The sequence below is a fragment of the Pristiophorus japonicus genome, chromosome 17 (assembly GCF_044704955.1).
Source record: "Pristiophorus japonicus isolate sPriJap1 chromosome 17, sPriJap1.hap1, whole genome shotgun sequence".
NCBI classification, from domain to species: Eukaryota; Metazoa; Chordata; class Chondrichthyes; family Pristiophoridae; genus Pristiophorus; species Pristiophorus japonicus.
In genome coordinates this window covers 55,908,511-55,918,347 of record NC_091993.1, presented here as the reverse complement: position 1 = coordinate 55,918,347, position 9,837 = coordinate 55,908,511, and the positions used below count along the sequence as shown (strand labels likewise).

The 9,837-nt window shown below is 48.9% G+C and overlaps 1 protein-coding gene across 2 annotated transcripts in view; it reads right to left on the bottom strand.

Annotated features, from left to right (window-relative positions):
- Positions 1-7,098, bottom strand: part of LOC139228184 (leukocyte surface antigen CD53-like) — a 180,148-nt gene extending 173,050 nt beyond the window's left edge. For both annotated transcript variants that reach the window (XM_070859367.1, XM_070859366.1), the window contains exon 1: positions 6,854-7,098. The gene's annotated coding sequence lies outside the window, so the exon portion shown is untranslated. The remainder of the gene's footprint in view (positions 1-6,853) is intronic.
- Between the last annotated feature and the right edge of the window lie 2,739 nt (positions 7,099-9,837).

Here is a 9,837-nt window from a genome sequence, read left to right as displayed (position 1 = left end):
AGATTGATACTGGGCTATGGGGAGAGAGCGAGGCAGTGGGATTAGTTTGGGATTGATACAGAGCTATGGGAAGAGAGTGGGGCAGTGGGATTAGATTGGGATTGATACAGGGCTATGGAGAGAGAGTAGAGCAGTGGGATTAGTTTGGGATTGATACAGGGCTATGGAGAGAGCGGGGCAGTGGGATTAGTTTGGGGTTGATACAGGGCTGTGGGGAGAGAGCGGGGCAGTGGGATTAGTTTTGGGATTGATACAGGGCTATGGGAAGTGAGTGGGGCAGTGGGATTAGTTTGGGATTGATACAGGGCTATGGAGAGAGAGTGGAGCAGTGGGATTAGTTTGGGATTAATACAGGGCTATGGAGAGAGCGGGGCAGTGGGATTAGTTTGGGGTTGATACAGGGCTGTGGGGAGAGAGCGGGGCAGTGGGATTAGTTTTGGGATTGATACAGGGCTATGCAGAGAGAGTAGGGCAGATAGTTTACCCTAAGATTGATACTGGGCTATGGGGAGAGAGCGAGGCAGTGGGATTAGTTTGGGATTGATACAGAGCTATGGGAAGAGAGTGGGGCAGTGGGATTAGATTGGGATTGATACAGGGCTATGGAGAGAGAGTAGAGCAGTGGGATTAGTTTGGGATTGATACAGGGCTATGGAGAGAGCGGGGCAGTGGGATTAGTTTGGGGTTGATACAGGGCTGTGGGGAGAGAGCGGGGCAGTGGGATTAGTTTTGGGATTGATACAGGGCTATGCAGAGAGAGCAGGGCAGATAGTTTACCGTAAGATTGATACTGGGCTATGGGGAGAGAGTGAGGCAGTGGGATTAGTTTGGGATTGATGCAGGGCTTTGGGGAGAGAGCAGGGCAGATAGTTTACCGTAAGATTGACACTGGGCTATGGGGAGAGAGCGGGGCAGTGGGATTAGTTGGGGATTGATACAGGGCTATGGGGAGAATTCAGGGCAGTGGGATTAGTTTGGGATTGATACAGGGCTATGGGGAGAGAGCAGGGCAGTGGGATCAGTTTGGAGATTGATACAGGGCTATGGGGAGAGAGCGGGGCAGTGGGATTAGTTTGGGATTGACACAGAACTATGGGGAGAGTGCGGGGCAGTGGGATCAGTTTGGGGATATATACAGGGCTATGGGGAGAGAGCGGGGCAGTGGGATTAGTTTGGAGATTGATACAGGGCTATGGGGAGAGAGCGGGGCAGTGGGATTAGTTTGGGGATATATACAGGGCTATGGGGAGAGAGCGGGGCAGTGGGATTAGTTTTGGATTGCGATTGATACATGGCTATGGGGAGAGAGCGGGACAGTGGGATTAGTTTGGGATTGATACAGGGCTATGAGTTGGGAGCGGGGCAATGGGATTAGTTTGGGATTAATACAGGGCTATGGGAAGAGAGGGGCAGTGGAATTACTTTGGGGATATATACGGGGCTATGGGGAGAGAGCGGGGCAGTGGGATTAGTTTGGAGATTGATACAGGGCTATGGGGAGAGAGCGGGGCAGTGGGATTAGTTCAGGGATCGATACAGGGCTATCGGGAGAGAGCGGGGCAGTGGGATTAGTTTCGGACTAGTACAGGGTTATGGGGAGAGAGCGGGGCAGTTTGATTAATTTGGGACTGGTACAGGGCTATGGGGAGAGAGCGGGGCAGTGGGATTAGTTTGGGATTGGTACAGGGCTATGGGGAGAGAGCGGGGCAGTGGGATTAGTTTGGGATTGGTACAGGGCTATGGGGAGAGAGCGGGGCAGTGGGATTAGTTTGGGATTGATACAGGGCTATTTGGAGAGAGCGGGGCAGTGGAATGAGATCAGGCTTTGGGCCATTCTCATTGTGAATGGTAGCTCACACGTTCACATCTCAGATTGTCACATTTCGGTGGAAAGTTTGTACATAGCAGCAGAATGAATCACTTGGTGTTACAGTGTATCAGACAGCAAGAGGCTTAAAATAGGTGCAGGCCTCCAACTGACAGAGAGAATATGCAGACTGCGACCCACTGCTTTCCACTACGTATGAGGCCTGTGTAAAACCTCACAGTGGCTGCTCACCTCTGATGCTCTTTAAATGGACCATTGGAAATATTTCCAGATGTCTTTGGGACTCCCGGAAAGCAGCCTGGCCTGTTCCCATTGGCTGTGCCTTGTTCCACAGCATGTCCCAGTGTCCCGCGGATATTGCCAGGTTGTTCACTCGTTTCTTCCCCACCGGCTCCATTTGATTATTATCGGACCCACGTTTGGTGTCCATGAACAATTACATTGTAACTGATGCTGTCTGTTGTCAGCCCTGTGGGCCTTGGTCCCCCAGCAGCTATTCTCAGAGTCAACAGGTCAAGGAGTGGTCACCCTTACCGTAATGACTCATTCTACTTGTAATATTTTCCTGTTGCCTGCGCGTGACATCAGTTTAAGGCGAAGTGACCTCCAGCCCTCTCAGAACTGCCTGAGTATTGGGCTCTCGTTTACAATTCACTCGGTGCCAGAGTTCCTGCTCCTCAAGCCTAATGCAGTATCTGAAGTCCGCACTAATCCCCACTGCTTTCCCTCTCTCCTTCCTCCCCTCCCTCTCTCTCCCCTCCCTCTCCTCTCTGCCTCCCTCTCTCCCTCTCCCCTCCCCTCCCCTCCCTCATTCTCCCCTCCCTCCCCTCCCTTTCTCTCGTTCCCCCTCCCCTCCACCTCACCCTCCCCTCCCTCTCTCTCCCACTCCCTCCCCCTCCCCCTCCCACCTCTGTCCCCTCCCTCTCCACTCCCTCTCCCCTCCCTCCCTCTCCCCTCCTCCATCCCCTCCCTCTCCTTCCCCCTCTCTCCCCCTCTCTCCCACTCCTCTCCCTCCAGCTCTCCCCCCTCTCTCTCCCTCCCCTTCCCTCCCATCCCCTCTCTCTCTCCCCTCCCGTCCCTCCTGCCCCTCCCCTCCCTCCACCCCCTCTCCTTCCCCTCAATCTTTCTCCCTCTCCCTCCCCTCACCTCCCTCCCTCTCCCCCCTCTCCTCCTCCCTCCCTCTCCCCCCTCTCCTCCTCCCTCCCTCTCCCCCCTCTCCTCCTCCCTCCCTCTCCCCCTCTCTCTCCTCCTCCCTCCCTCTCCCCCTCCCCTCCCTCTCTCTCCCTCCCATTCCCTCCCCTCCCCTTCCTCCCTCTCCCTCCCCCTCACTCCCCTCCCCTCTCCTCCCTCCTCTCCCCTCCCTCCCTCTCTCTCCCCTACCTACTCACACTGCCTCATTCACTGAAAACTCCACCTGGACGAACACATTCAGGATCCAGGACCCCATGATACAAGAAAGAAAGACTTGTATTTATATAGCGTCGTTCATGATCTCAGAACATCCCGAAGCATTTTACAGCACAACGTCCAATGTTGGCAAGGGTATAAAAAGGGCAGCAGTGGATTGGCCGATGGTTATACAACCCTCAACAGTTTTCTGTCAGTTAAAATCAATGAAAAGGAGGACTGGGTGGGTGGAGAATGCAGTCGCTCCGGCCCGTTTTACAGCCCTGACGATGTTGAAAGTTCCGACCTGTCTATGTCTACAGTAACGCCCATGTTAAGTGCTCCTCCGTTCACTAAGTGTTGCGACACTGTCCAACATGTCCCCTCCAACATTTCCAACGAAACAGTAAACATGTTCTAATATAAAAACAGAGAATGCTGAAAATCTCAGCAGGTCAGGCAGCGTCTGTAGAGAGGAAGCAGAGTTAACAAAGGGACATCGACCTGACACGTTAACTCTGTCTCTCTCCACAGACACTGCCTGACTCGCTGAGATTTCCAGCATTCTCTGATTTTATTTCAGATTCCAGCATCCGCAGTATTTTGCTTTTGTATCAATAAACATGTTCCAGAAGATTCTGTTTTGTCAGTAAGTCAGCAATACATAGAATGTATCAACACATTGACAATCATAGGCAATCCCTCGGAATCGAGGAAGACTTTCTCCCACTCTTAGCATGAGTTCTCGGGTGACTGAACAGTCCAATACGAGAACCACAGTCCCTGTCACAGGTGGGACAGACAGCGGTTGAGGGAAGGGGTGGTTGGGACAGGTTTGCCGCACACTCCTTCCGCTGCCTGCGCTTGGTTTCTGCATGCTCTCGGCGATGAGACTCGAGATGCTCAGCGCCCTCCCGGAGGCACTTCCTCCACTTAGGGCGGTCTATGGCCAGGGACTCCCAGGTGTCAGTGGGGATGTCGCACTTTATCAGGGAGTCTTTGAGGGTGTCCTTGTAATGTTTCCTCTGCCCGCCTTTGGCTCCTTTGCCGTGGACGAGTTCCGAGTAGAACACTTGCTTTGGGAGTCTCGTGTCTGGCATGCAGACAATGTGGCCTGCCCAGCAGAGCTGATCAAGTGTGGTCAATGCTTCAATACTGGGGATGTTGGCCTGGACGAGGACGCTAATGTTTGTGCATCTGTCCTCCCAGGGGATTTGCAGGATCTTGCGGAGGCATCACTGGTGGTATTTCTCCAGCGACTTGCAGTGTTTACTGTACATGGTCCATGTCTCTGAGCCATACAGGAGGGCGGGTATTACTGCAGCCCTGTAGACCATGAGCTTGGTGACAGTTTTGAGGGCCTGGTCTTCAAACACTCTTTTCCTCAGGCACACATTAACAATATTGTTACGGTGACCACAGAGACATCCCTTCACCACCCACTGTCACTCAATCTCCAGTCACAGGAAGAGAGACTTGCATTTATATAGCGCCTTTCACAACCACAGGACATCCCAAAACACGTTACAGCCAATAAAGTACTTTTGGAGTGTAGTCACTGTTATAATGTGGGAAACGTGGCAGCCAATTTGCACACAGCAAGCTCCCGCACACAGCAATGTGATAATGAGTAGATAATTTTTTTTGTTATGTTGAGATTGAGGGATAAATATTGTCCAGGACACCGGGGATAACTCCCCTGCTCTTCTTTGAATAGTGCCATGGGATCTTTTACATCCATCTGAGAGCGCAGACTGGGCCTCGGTTTAACATCTCATCCGAAAGACGGCACCTCCGACAGTGCAGCACTCCCTCGGCACTGCACTGGGAGTCTATATCAGCCTAGATTTATTTTTTAAGTCCCTGGAGTGGGGCTTGAACCTACAACCTGCTGACTGAGAGGTGAGAGTGCTGCCCACTAAGCCACTGGGGAGACCGATGAGATTTCCTCCAGAATCCGGAACGACCCCTTGTCCGGAACCATTCCCGGCCACCGGGTGGCGCATGTGCAGAACTCCGACACGAACAAATTATCATCTTTCCTCGCTGCTGACTTCCACAATCGCTGGCCTGACCCCGCGATCCATCGCCCACCCCCACCATGATCTCTCTGCTAACTCATAAAGATAGCTCAAACCTAAAAACCTCATAAACAGCATAGCCACAAGGTCAGTGCAAGGTAAAACCCTTGTTGTTTCTATAAGTTTAAGAGTGCTCCCTGCATTATATCAAATTAACATCAAACGCAGCAAAACAAGAAACATAGCTCCTCAGTGTGCTGAAAAAGATCCGTTTCTTTTTAAGTAAAGAATAATTCTGATCAGATTGACTCTTCCGATCAGTAATGAGTAAGTGTAATAGTCATAGAATCGCACAGCACAGATAGAGGCCGTTCGACTGTCCAGCCACCATGGGCCAAATGGCCTCTTTGTCGAATCGCCTCTGCTCTTTCCCCATATCACCGCACACTCTCCCCTTTCCAGGGTATATTGTTACATGTCCGACACCTGCACCATGTTCGAACACGTTTCTGTGAGCAAATTCCCCCTCCTTTCCCAGCCTGTGATACAAAGAGTGGAGTTACCCTGACCACAAACCTCTCTTCATGGGCTCGTAGGTTCTGACACGTTAAAGATAGGACCAACAGTTTCCTAAACCCAGCTGCACAATTCTGTACAGGGGGCCCGGCAATTCTTCACCGCATTGCCGCTCGGGTTGCGGCCAACGGCTGAGGGAGAAGCAATAAAAGTTGCTGAAAACACAGAGGGAAGGGGGCATTCTAATCCAAACTAACCTTGCAGAGGGTGCGGGGGAGATTTACCCCAATGGTGCCAGAGATGGGGGGCTTTCAGTTGTGTGAGGACACTAGAGAAGCTCTCATGTTCTCCTTGGAGCAGAGAAGGTTAAGAGGAGATTTAATAGAGATGGTTTTGATAGAACAAATAAGGAGCAGCTGTGGGGGGTGTTGGCAACCAGAGCACACAGATTTAATTACAATTATTGGCAAAAGAACATTTTGGAATTGAAGGTCCCACCAAGTTGTTGTGATCGGGAACACACTGCCTTAAAGGGGTGAAAGCAGATTCAATAGTAACTTTCAGAAGCGAATTGGATAAATATGTAGAGGAGAACCATTTACAGGCCTATGGGGAAAGAGTGGGGAGTGGGCCGACTTTCAAAGAGCTGGCACGGACTCGATGGTCTGAAGCGCCTCCCTCTGTGTGATTCTCTGATTCAAACTGGCCTGCTCGGCAGCATTCAGAGGTGATCAGATTCTCTGTCTCATTAACACTCGGCCCCATTTTACTTGTGGTTGAAGTCGATAGGAAGCTGAATCGGGTGGCCAAGCTCCGCCATCAATTACCCGGCGGGGGGTGGGGGGCGGGTGGTGGGTTAAGGGCAATGGTCCCGCCAGGCTGGGCTTTGTTTATTTCACTGTGCGGTCCCTTTAACTTTCTGCACACATCACAAAGCGCTTTACAGCCAAAGAGTACTTTCGGAGCGCAGTCACTGTTGTAATTTGGGAAACGCGGCAGCCAATTTGCGCACAGCAATCGACCTCTTTGTCACCCACAGTTTCTACTGAGCCCTGACCTCTCCCTGGGCTGTCGGAGTGAGCTTACACTATCTGATCCATACCTTGTCAACGACTGGTCTCGTCGTATCTCACCCACTGGGCTCAGCAATGTGCCTGCTCGCTCGAAGCCTCAGGTTGCTGAAGGTTTAGCTGCTTGTCTCCAGAGGAAGCCTGAGTTTTTTACAGCCTCTTCTCGGTTTCAGTTTATGTGGTTTCCTTTCCTGTCAGCCTGGGGAAGTTACAAATTGAGATCTGTTCATGTCATAGCAACACTATTGCAACACAGCCGATTTAACATAAGAACATAAGAAATAGAAGTAGGACCCTGGTCTCTTGACCCTCCTCTATACAAAAATCACTCAAAAATCTGTCTCTCTCTGTCTTAACTATGTTCAATGACCCAGCCTCCACAGCTCTCTGGGCCAGCAAATTCCACAGATTTACAACCCTCTGAGTAAGAAATTCCTCCTCATCTCAGTTCTAAATGGACGGCCCCTTATTCTGAGACTATGTCCCCTAGTTTTAGTTTCCCTATGAGTGGAAACATCCTCTCTGCATCCACCTTGTCAAGCCCCCTCATTATCTTATATGTTTCGATAAGATCACCTCTCATTCTTCTGAATTCCAATTCCAACCTACTCAACCTATCTTCATAAGTTAACCCCCTCATCTCCGGAATCAACCGAGTGAACCTTCTCTGAACAGCCTCCAATGCAAGTATATCCTTCCTTAAATATGGAGACCAAAACTGTACGCAGTACTCCAGGTGTGACCTCACCAATACTCTGTACAGTTGTAGCAGGACTTCTCTGCTTTTATACTCTATCCCCCTTGCAATAAAGGCTAACATTCCATTTGCCTTCCTGATCACTTGCTGCACCTGCATACTAACTTTTTGTGTTTCAATGCACAAGGACCCCCAGTTCCCTCTGTACTGCAGCACTTTGTAATTTTTCTCTATTTAAATTATAATTTGCTTTTCTATTTTTTCTGTCAAAGTGGATAACCTCACATTTTCCCACATTATACTCCTTCTGCCAAATGTTTGCTCACTTACTTAGCCTGTCTATATCCATTTGCAGATTTTTTGTGTCCTCCTCACAATTTGCTTTCCCACCCATCTTTGTATCATCAGCAAACTTGGTTACATTACACTCGGCCCCTTCATCCAAGTCACTAATATAGATTGTAAATAGTTGAGTACCTAGCACTGATCCCTGCGGTACCCCACTAGTCACTGTTTGTCAATCGGAAAATGACCCATTTATCCCGACTCTCTGTTTTCTGTTAGTTAGCCAATCCTCTATCCATGCTAATATATTACCCCCAACCCCGTGAGCTTTTATCTTGTGCAGTAAACTTTTATGTGGCATCTTATCGAATGCCTTCTGGAAATCCAAATACACCACATCCACTGGTTCCCCTTTATCCACCCTGCTTGTTACACTCTCAAAGAACTCCAGCAAATTTGTCAAACATGATTTCCCTTTCATAAACCATGCTGACTCTGTTTGATTGAATCATGCTTTTCCAAATGTCTCACTACTGCTTCCTTAATAATGTACTCCAGCATTTTCCCAGCAGTTTTGTTGCTCACCGCCCCTCGGTCAGTTGGAAGATGTGAGACTTTTCGTATTGCTAGTAGCATCATCATTCATTGCAGCGTAGAATTTGGGTGGGTTTTGACTGATTAAACACAACTTCACTTATCTAAGTTAAACAACTCTTATGTAATGGGTACTGACAGAAAATGGTTGTGATTTTCCGTCTGTAGCTTTGGAATGTATACCTGTATCTATATCATGGAAAGATTGGCGAGTGACCCTATTGAGCAGCTTCGTGGCCCATGCGACCTTTCCAATGTTAGCGTGGCTATCTGCGAATATCATTGGCCCTCTTATTGATTGTACATGGTGACTTGGGTCCGATTGATTGATTGATGATAGCAGCCCAGATCTGATTGATTGATTGGGACCACGGTCTGATTGCTTGCTTGATTGATTGATGATGGCTCAGGTTTGATTGATTGATTGATTGATGACGGCCCAGGTCTGATTAATTGATTGTTTGATGGTGGCCCAGGTCTGATTGATTGATTGATGGCGGGCCAGGTCTGATTGATTTATTGATTAATTGATGATGGCCATGATCTGATTGATTGATTGATTGATGGCTGCACAGGTCCAATTGACTGATTGATTGATAGCCACCCAAGTTTGATTGCTTGACTGATTGATGGTGACCATGGTCTGATTGATTGATTGTTTGATTGATGACAGCCCAGCTCTGCTTGAATAATTGATTGATTGATTGATGGCGGCCGAAGTTTGATTGATTCATTGGTTGATGGCGGTCCAGGTCGTATTGATTAATTGATTGATTGATTGATGGTGACCAAGGTCTAATTGATTGATTGATTGTTGGCAGCCCATGTCTGTTTGATTGATTGATTGATTGATGGTGGCTAGGTTCTGATTGATTAATTGATGGCGGTCCAGGTCGTATTGATTAATTGATTGATTGATTGATGGCGACCAAGGTCTAATTGATTGATTGATTGTTGGCAGCCCATGTCTGTTTGATTGATTGATTGATTGATGGTGGCTAGGTTCTGATTGATTAATTGATGGCGGTTGAGGTATGATTGATTGATTCATTGATGATGGCACTGGTGTGATTGATTGTTTGCTGGCGGCCCAGGTCTTTGTGATTGATTCATTGATGGCCACCCAGGTCTGAGTGCTTGATTGATTCATTGATTGAGGGTGGCCCAGGTCTGATTGATTTATTGATTGATGGTGGCCCAGGTCTGTTGATTGATTGATTGATGGCAGACCGGGTCTGATTAATTGATTGATTGATTGCTGGTGGCCCAGGTCTGATTGTTTGATTGATTGATTGATGGCAGTCTGGGTCTGGGTTTGATTAATTGATTGCTTGATGGTGGCCCAGATCTGATTGATTGATTGATTGATGGTGGACCTTGTCTGATTGATTGACTGAGTGATTGATGGCAATCCAGTTCTGATTGATTGATTGATTCATT